Source organism: Mastomys coucha, unplaced genomic scaffold, assembly GCF_008632895.1.
Source record: "Mastomys coucha isolate ucsf_1 unplaced genomic scaffold, UCSF_Mcou_1 pScaffold22, whole genome shotgun sequence".
Lineage (NCBI taxonomy): Eukaryota > Metazoa > Chordata > Mammalia > Rodentia > Muridae > Mastomys > Mastomys coucha.
The window spans coordinates 145,542,445-145,552,465 of record NW_022196905.1 but is presented as its reverse complement, the minus strand read 5'-3'; the positions used below and the strand labels follow the sequence as shown (position 1 = coordinate 145,552,465).

Below are 10,021 nucleotides of genomic sequence, written 5' to 3'. Positions count from 1 at the left end.
AAAAAAAAAAAAAAAGAACCAATCTCCCATCTGTGGCTGTACCAGGAATTTCCAAATAGGATTATTTGTTTTATCCTAAGAGACTGGGAGTTTCTGAATAGACTCAAGTTGTTGGAGTCAAACTGATTATTTCTCATTTGTCTGTCATCCCCAAAATTCTAACGCATGTTCTCACAACTTTTGTCTTCCCTGTGAATCAGCCCAAGACATTGAAAGATGAACCTTAGTATCTTGGCCCACCGTCCAGAGCTCTGAGACAATGCTGGCTTCCTGAAAGTGTAAGGGACAAGCCAGGAACAAGAGACAACTAAATACAGCTGTGAAGACATGGGCTGGTAAGACTGGGCCAGAGTCCCTTGTAAAGCTGCTTTAGACAGCCAACTCTGTGCTTCCAGAAACCCCAGCTGACCCCTAATTATTCATCTGTTTCTCTTTCACTTAACAAACACTGAAGCGACTCTGGGTTTTATTTCCTCCTTACCATTGAACTCCTTGATTAATTCTTCATATTGTCCTATTAAATACAAGGGCTATCTGTTAGCCTTTTATTCCCCCAACACACATTTGGAAAAACTCTGCTCCCATCTGCTGCTTGATTCCGTGTAGTTTCCAGAATGACTGATCCAATTTTCCTCTCACCACATAAGCCAGAGGATCACTATACCAAATATTCTTTTTATTTTCCTCAAATATTCTTCTGGTTTGTCTCAGCTCAGGAATCCAAGAATGGTCTCCTCACCCATCCTCCAAGTTCAGCAAACCATTCAACAAAGTAAATTTCGTTGTCTCTCATGTTTTAAAAACAGTATGCCTCATTTCGCTGAGTGCAATCATATTTCATGATCTGTAGCAGCTGTCTACAAGCTGAGAAAAAAATAAAACTAAACCAGGTCCTGCCTGGGCTGTAGAGTGAGGCCTGCCTCCGAACTTTACAGAGGGAGAAAGGGATGGGGAGGGAGAGAGAAAAGCCACACTCAAGATATAGCTCAGTAGTCAGATGCTCACAAGCTCCTAAAAGGCCTAGGTTTAATCTGGGAAACAAACAAACAAAAAGCATTAAAGAAAAAAAAAAAAAGGAACCACCCTTTTGTGCAATGATACAGATTGATCTACAAGTTATCATCCAGAGCAAGACCACAAAGGACCTTCACATAGCTGAGGGTCTCCATTTGTAAGCCTCCACGTTAGTATCTAATGACAAAAGCAGAACAGTGGTTGCCTGTGGAGAAGGAGGGCCAGTGAGGAGCTACAGGAAATTTTATATGGCGGTTTCTGTACCTCTCTAGCTGGGACTTGTCACACAGATGTGCATTGTCCTAGTGTGCTTCTCTATTGTAGTGACAAAACACCAACCAGAAGCAACCCTGAGAAGGAAAGGATTTCTTTGGCTCTCGGGTTCCAGTCCACTACTGAGGGAAGACAAAGCAAAAACCTGGAGGCAAGAATCGAAGCAAAAGACCACAGAGAAGACTCGGCTATCTTTTGGATAGAGCCCAGGCCTCCTGCCCAGAGATGGTGCTGCCCATCATGCACTGGGCCTTCATACATCAATGAAGCAATGCCATACAGACAAGGCCACAAGTCAATCTGATGAAGGCAATCTCCCAACTGAAGTTCCCTCATCCCCAGAATAGTGACAAACAAATCAAGATTAGGTATCACACATGGAGTTGCCAAAACTTATAGGATTGTGCAGTAACATATAAAGACCTATAGAGAAACAGATTGTGAGCATATTACTAGACATAAAGATACTCATAGTTGTAGGTTATCTAGGATGGACATGACAAGAAACACTGATTTTCTCTACGTCTTAGGGTTTTAGTGCTAAGAGACACCATGACCAGGGCAACTTTTACAAAGGACAGCATTTAATTGGGGCTGGCTTACAGTTTCAGAAATTCAGTCCATTATCATTGTGGCAGGAAACATGGTAGTATCCAGGCAGATATAGTGCTGGAGAAGGAGCTGAGAGTTCTATATCTTGATCCAAAGGCAGTCAGAAAACTGTCTTTTCTACACTGGATGGATCTTAAGCCTAGGACCTCAAAGGCCACCCTGACAGTGACACATTTCCTCCAACAAGGCCTGAGACCTAACAAGGACACACTTCCTAATAATGTCACTCCTTGTGGATCAAGCATTCAAATACATGAGTCTGTGGAGGCCAGACCTTTTCAAACCACTATACTCTGAAACATAAACTTAACTGCAAATCAGTTACTTTTTTTAAAAAAATTATAGGTGTAGGCTTAGATTATTCAAAACCTACTTTAATAAGGTTAAAGTTTTGTCACTCCCTCTTGCCCACCATCCCAAGGTAGGGGAGAAAAGATGGTAAATAGAACAAGGGGAACTGTTTAGAAGCAGTTCTTTGGGGCAATCCCAATCTTCATTGTCAGGATACAAGCAGTCCAGTTCAGTAGTGTCACCAAATACAGATCAGCATCAGCAGCATGACCCACCACAAACAGCCAAGCCTCCACTGTCAGCATGAGTCAGCCAGGAGTGATCAAAAACAGCCAGAAAGCCAAGAGAGGTTCAATGCCATGCCTCTCTCAATGAAGTGAAGATCTTCTGGACCAATGAAGCTTTGCACAGCTAGCTATGCAAGCCCGCTGTCACGGGTCCTACTTATACTCTCTCCAAACATCACAAGTCCTTTCACAGGTCTGCTTCAGCAAAACATCCCTTGAGTTTGCTCCAGCAAAATATCACGAGTCTGTGTCACATCATACAACCAGAAATTCCCACTTCATACCCTAGTCAACACTCACTCACTTGATCAACAAATATTATACTCTGCTATTTCACTGAGAGAGACAAAAGATAGTGCCTTCTTCTCATGGAGCTTTTATCCCAGGGTTGAAGGGATGGATGAAGAGAGAAGGGTTAGCAGGTGGTAGGATCAGGCAGGGTTACAGTTAGATAGGAAGTGCCGTCAGCAGAGGCACTGTTTGAGAAGAGACCCAATCAATAAAGAACAAGGGAGAGTCCGCAAGGGTCAGGGGATGACAGCAGGCCATGCAGACAGAGTTGACCAATTGTATGAGGAAATGGCCTATTCTAGCTCTGCACCCTTCCAAGCCTTGTCACCACACAAAAACTTGGGTATCAACTCTGTTTCTCTGTTCTACTTAAAACAGGGATAGCGACGATATTTTACACTCCCATTCTTATGAGAATTAAATGAGTTGATACTGGTTGAATATGCCTTGCCCCACACCCCAAACCAAAATGCTCTAAAATTCAACATTTATTGAGACCCAATACAACCACAAGTGGGAAAGCCCCTTGGCCTTACTGTCAGGGTTCCTAATAAAAAATGCAGATACTCTGTAAAAACCAGTCCATACCAGTGTCTGCCTGAGGAAATACACTGCACACATAAAATACGTGAATTTTGTGTTGACTCTAATCCTACCCCAAGACATCTCATTATGTATATAAAAATGTCACAAAGTCCATGATCTGAAAGATTTGCTCAGCCAGTTGGGGTAGCAATTGTGACTGTCAGCTAGTAAGCACCACATGTTTATCCTTAAAGTGTTATCATAACATCATTTGGTTTATGGTTTTTGAAAGATAACTGGATGTGAGGTACAGTATGAATCAGCAGGGATCCAAGAGACCAGTTAGGCAGCTACTGCAATGATGATGGTACCAGGAGAGCGAAGACAGCAGTTTGGACCATTGGTCCAGGTGAAATATGAGGATGGGCAAGGAGGTGCTGGCAAGTGGCCAGGCACAAGTTATCCCTGATGCAGATTTCTGTGGCTTGCCCATGTGCTTGATGCTGCTTGTGGGATATAAGAGGGGAAAGGAATCACAGACAACAACAAAGCCCCAAATCAAGGAGACTGAATTCTCTTCAAGTCCTAGAGCCACTGCCTCAGGGAGGATGCCTGATAGGAACCTGGGCACTTGAAGCTAAAACACACTTAAACAGTCAAAGATAATGTTAGCACTCATTCGTGCACATCCCCAGTGGTCATACTCAAGAGCTCATTTTGTTGTGACTGTTCCTTTGATTAAAAAAAAATTAAAATGGAGTAATTCTTAGAAGATTAATTTAATCCTGTGAAAGTTAAATTAAAATCTTAATTAAATTAACTGAGACCAACAGAGAAAGAATTGAAATGCAGCCCATAAATAGAAAATAATTCAGACACCTGTGTGTGTTGCTTCATACCCAAGAGCTGTGATGTAAGGTCTCAGAGGTGAACTTCTTAAAAAGACAAAGGATTGGAACATTTTAAGCCAAATAGGGCTTTTTTTGTTTTTTGTTTTCTTTCTTTTTTGGCATCCTTCACCTCAACTTTAAGAACAATGCATGCTTGAGGACTTTCTCAAGGTCACTTCTGTGCTGAGTTGTCACATGAGCCAGAGGACTGGCCTAATGCCATGTTTACAGACCAAATTACCCTCCTGTTTGGATCAGCACAGCTCTGCAGATTATAAACTGCAGCTCCTTAACAGCATTTCAGTAAGTCTCTCACAAAACACTCATCTAATGATTTCCCCAGAATAACCTTCTGTATTTTCCATCCACAAAACAGCCAGCCATCTCCACAGTTCCTTAAGAAACAACAGAGTCTAACCTGATGCTCAGTTAGACAAAGAAAATAGAACTGTGGTACCCAGGATGACTGCCTTTACTGAGGACTGATTGTGTGTGTGTGTGTGTGTGTGTGTGTGTGTGTATTTGTATGAGTGTGTCTGTGTGTGTGTGTCTGTGTGTCTGTGCTGTGTATCTGTGTGTATCTGTGTGTGTGTATGTGTCTGTGTGTGTGCCTGTATGTGTGTGTGTATTTGTATGTGTGTGTCTGTGTCTGTGTGTCTATTCTGTGTCTCTGTGTATCTGTGTGTGTATGTTTCTGTGTGTCTGTGTGTATGCCTGTGTATGTCTGTCTGTGTGTGTGTCTGTGTGTCTGTGCTGTCTGCCTGTGTGTGTCTGTGTGTGTGTCTGTGAGTATGTGTCTGTGTGTGTGTCTGTGTGTGTGTCTGTATGTGTGTGTGTGTGTGTCTGTCTGTCTGCCTGTCTACCTCTGGTATCATGCCTCAGGAGCTTTCTACCTTGTTTCTTAAGACGGCGTTTGTCACTGGCCTGGAACCCACCAATTATGCTAGGGTGGCTGGGCCAGTGAGCTCCAGGGACCAGCCTATGTCTGCCTCTTCAGTGCTGAGATTACAAAAGCATCATAATGTGGCCTTTTGGGCTCTATAGATCAAACTCAAGCAAGCCCCTTACTGATTGCAACATCACCCAGCCCTCTACTCAGGACTTGGTTTAGTCATTTCTTTCTGTTGCTATGATAAAGACACCAGGACTGAAAGTAACCTGGGGAGGAAAGAATGTATTTGGTTTACATATCCCTTCCATGGTCCATCACTAAGGGAAACCAAAACAGCATTGTACTTACCTACAGATAATTGTGTAGACTGTTCATTAACCCATGGACCATACACATACTGAAACAGAGGGCAGCTGTGCCTTCTGTTGCTGTGATAAAGACCATGATCAAAAGCAACTTGTGGAGAAAAGGATGCATTTCAGCTTACACCTCATGTCACACACCTTCTATCCTTGAGGGAAGTCTGGGCAAGAACTCAAGCAGGAACTAAAGCAGAAACCATGGAGGAATGCTGCTTCCTGGCTTGCTCCCCCTGCCTTGTTCTGTCTACCTCCTTGGTACAACCCAGGACCACTTGCCTAGGTGGACACTGCGGGACCATGGGCTGGATCTTCCCACATTAAACCTTAGCCAAGAGGATACTCCACAGAATTACCTACCATCCAGTCTTATGGGGGGGGGGGTATGTTATCAACTGAACTTCCCTCTTCTCAGATGATTTTAACATGTCATGGTGATAAAAACAACAACAACAACAAAACAAACAAACAACCAGGATAGCATTTTGAATCATCTGCTGCAGAATAGATTAAAATGTCAACAGCTGGAAGCTGGAATGATTTTTCTTCAAAATGTAAACACTACTACAGTCCTGACTAAGGTGACAGGGGTTGGAAGGACTTTTGAGAGGCAGCTCAAAGCAGGGAATGGAAGAATGTTGCTCCTAAACCTACCAACAAGTACCACTGGGGAGGCAGGCTAGGATCCAGCAAGTATCTCACCTGGCTTCACCTGCCTGATGCAGGATGCTATTGTCTGAGACAAATGTGGCTCTGCTCACATATCTCCTCCTCCAGTGCACTTATCCTGGTATTTTCATAGTAATTACAAAGGAACAGTGTGTATGTGTGTGGGTGTGTTTGGGTGTGCATGAGTGCATGTACTATGCAGGTGTATTTGTTTGTAGAAGAAAGACAGTGTTTTTGCGATACTGACCATAGGCAAATAATATCCTGAAGCATCAGACCCTTGAAGCTCTTGCTCAGTTCTAATTCCTTCTCAAAAAACCCATCTTTTCCTCCAGCTGATCGAAATCCAGAGTCATCTAATTTGCATATATTTACATATTTACTGGTAGGTCTCTGATTCTGTTGAAGGCATGTGCTAGCAACTCACCATGATAAAAGCCAGGATGGGTTTTTTAATCAAGTTGTAGCTTTGGGTGTTTGTCTCTTGGAACCAGATTGTCTTGGCTTTGCTAAGTGGGCTACATAAAAGGTCTTTTTCACTTGCTTTAAAATTCTTCAAAAGAAGCCAGGTATGGTGGAGCACTCCTTGAATCCCAGCGCTTGAGAGGCAGAGGAAGGTAGATCTCTGTGAATCCGAGGACAACCTGGTCTACATAGGGAGTTCCAGGACAAGCAAGCTACATAGTGAGACACCAATACCAATAATAAAATAATAATTTAAATTTTCTCCAAAGGAGGGAAAAGTAATTTTATAGCTCACATTGTGCAGAACTTGACGACGTTTGTTAAATCATTCTACTTAATACTAAATCACATTGCTACAAAATTCCCTCTAGGGCCCAAAGAGATGGCTCTGTTAAGGTTAAGTGCACTGGCTGCTCTTATAGGAGACTTGGCTTCTGTTTCCAGAACCCACATGTAGCTCCCAATTATCTGTAACTTCAGTCCCAGGGGACCTGACAGTCTCTCTGGCTTCCTTGGGCACTGCATGCACATGAAACACAGACAGACATGCAGGCAAGACCCACATACATACAAAAAAAAAAAAAAAAAAAAAAAAGCATTTCCAAATCACTGATGTTAAATTGCTAATAACATATCCCAGCGCATGGCCAGAATTCTCACTGGGTGAGATGGTGAACCCACTGACATTATGGAGACAGGGAGGAGTGCCAGCATCTCAGGTTGTACCTCGATGTTTCTAATGCCACTCAACCATGAACCAGAGGGAACCGTACCAGAAAACCATGAGGGACTAGGGAGGGAGGACATGGTCAGATGCGGGACTGAGACAGGACTGTGAGCACTGAGATAAAGGACATCTGAAGGTCATCCCAGGATCTTTGACATTAACATCTATCGGTACTATCACCCATGTCATTCTGCAACACCCGCATTGAACAGCTTCCCCTTCATTTTCAGCAACGCTGAGACAAGCATTTTTCTCCCATAACTTTCTAAATGCTCTCCTTTCTAAATGCTCTCCTTTTTAAATGCTCTCCTTTCTCACCAGCTTCTCCAGCTGGGAATCAGCTGACCAGCTCCTTCTCCATGAGCCTTCCTGGTGATCAGACCACAGGCATTTCACTTGCTTTTTAAATAACTCCCTTCCACTCTCAGGAAAGAACACTTCAACTCAAAGGGGGAAAAATGGCACATGGATGTGTCTCTACATCAACAGACAGGGTAAGACTACAGAAAAACACAGCGTGCTTCGTGGATTTGTGATTAGTGAAAAGCAATCTGTCTGCCCTTTTTCCATTTATCTATTTGTGGTGGAAAGTTATTTGGGAGACAGGTTGTGGAGTCGTTCCCAGAGTGGCCTTGGTGACTCTGACCATGGAAAGAGAAGGGACAAGAAGAACATGAGCATGCAGTTTATACAATGACAGCTACCCTGCCTCTGGGACCGTCTGTGTTCTCTAAGCAAGAGGAGCAGCAGGCACCAACAAACACTACAGATGTGGATTACAGAGAATGCATCAGGGGCTGTAAGGAGGAGGAGGAGGATCATAAGGACCTGGTGTGTCACAGAAATGTGTGGTTTTCTGGTGTCACTCACCAGTCTTATTTTCCTTTCATCGCTATGGTGTGTTCTAACCTTTTTATTTATATCTCTGTAGGGGAGACTTCTCATGCACCCCTACCAGCAGCATTTCCATCGCTCCCATTTCTGTAAGGTAATGTCCGCCGTTAGGGATTTTAAATTCCTCACCTATGGCAAATAGCACCTCTGGAGAGTCAGAAAATAAGACTGGCCAGACACGCCTGTTCTGCGGCCTCAGCCCCTGTCACAGCCATCCATCTGCCCCATAGCCAGTCCTAGGAAACATGTTCTTTACAACCAGCCTTTGTGATTAGAAATAATCCGTAAAGATTATTTCTATCATTAAAAGAAAAAAAGCTCTTGATGTCCTTGGGCTTTGTCCAGATTCATTTACAAACATTCATTCCATGAATTTAATAATAGCTCATAAGCTTCTCGGTTTCACAGTGTTGAACAACCATTACATACAAAGAATTGGCTTCTCCTAGGAGGGGTTCACAAGAAACCTTGGATTGTATTTTCAGGAACCATTGTCATTTCAGAGGGATTTGTTTTCTGTTTTAAAAGTGGGTCCTATTGAGTCTTCTATTCAGAAAATGAGATAGTAAGCCTGTGAAACTCTGAAGAGCAGCAGCAGCAGCAGCAGCGCCTGTGAACTTCGTGTCACGTGGTTTCCCAGAAACCCCAGGAAATACTCTCCTCCACTTCCTGTGAAGCTGAGCTGCTGGGAGAAACTATTTTAAACGGGAAGATCCAGACCTATCTGATGGAGAAAGCGGCACGTGAGCACAGAATTAGGTTTGTAAAACTGTATCTTGACAGGAGACGAGATATTCTAAACAGAAACACGCTTGTTCCTTCCTTGAGTGACCGGATCTCACAGAAATAAGTCCCCCTTCTCAGAATCCAACCATGGGGGAAGGAAAGAAAAGCCATGGTGCCAGCTGAGCTAAAGGGAAAACGGAAGTGCCTTCTAGGGAGGGATTTCTCGGCTCTGATGGCTTAGTTAGCATACGCATATTTCTGAGATTTTTAGTCTTTTCCTTTTCATCTTTTCTATCAAATTGCAACACCCTTACAGAAAAAAAAAAGGGGAGAGAAAAGTAGATGTCTTCCTGTCTCTATTAGGGCCAAACTGTAAATAAATTCACTCTCCATTATCAACTTGCTCCCTAATTTTTTTGAATATGCATGCATTGGCTTTATGAAACTAATGCCCCTCAGTATGGAGGTCTCTGGTTCTGTGGCCAAAGGATGATGCAGAAAGACTGCTTTAGGAAGAGAGAAGAAAGTAAGACCCCCTCTCCCCCTCAGCACAACATCAGGGCCCATAGAGTGGCTAAAAGACTGAGTGGGGAACAAGAGGCCAAACTGGTGCAGTACCTCACAGTGGTCCCTAGAGCAGGGGACCACAGCATGGCAGCTGCTCTCTATCTTTCCCTAGCACTAAAGGGTCCTCTCAAGTATGAAAGGTTAAGAAAAAGAATGCAGCATTTGGGTTTGATGATCCCGTGTACTCCTTTTGGATGTGATCTCTGGTTAAAAGACAAAGACAGCAAGTGTGTATGTATCATGTATGTATATATGTGCACCATGTATATGCAGTGTCTGAAGAGGCCACGAGGAGGCATCACATCCCCCTGGAACTGGAGTTACAGCGGCCCATGAGCTGCCATGTGGATGCTGAGAACCAAATTCCCATCCTCTGTAAGAACAACCAGTGCTGCTGGGCAATGGTGGCGCACGCCTTTCATCCTAGCACTTGGGAGGCAGAGGCAGGTAGATTTCTGAGTTCGAGGCCACCCTGGTTTACAGAGTGAGTTCCAGGACAGCCAGGGCTATACAGAGAAACCCTGTCTGGACAAGACCAA

General features: G+C 43.6%; 1 protein-coding gene across 1 annotated transcript in view; it reads right to left on the bottom strand.

Moving 5' to 3' along the window:
- Positions 1-10,021, bottom strand: part of Kl (klotho) — a 38,339-nt gene that overhangs the window by 13,127 nt on the left and 15,191 nt on the right. The gene's annotated exons all lie outside the window — the stretch shown is intronic.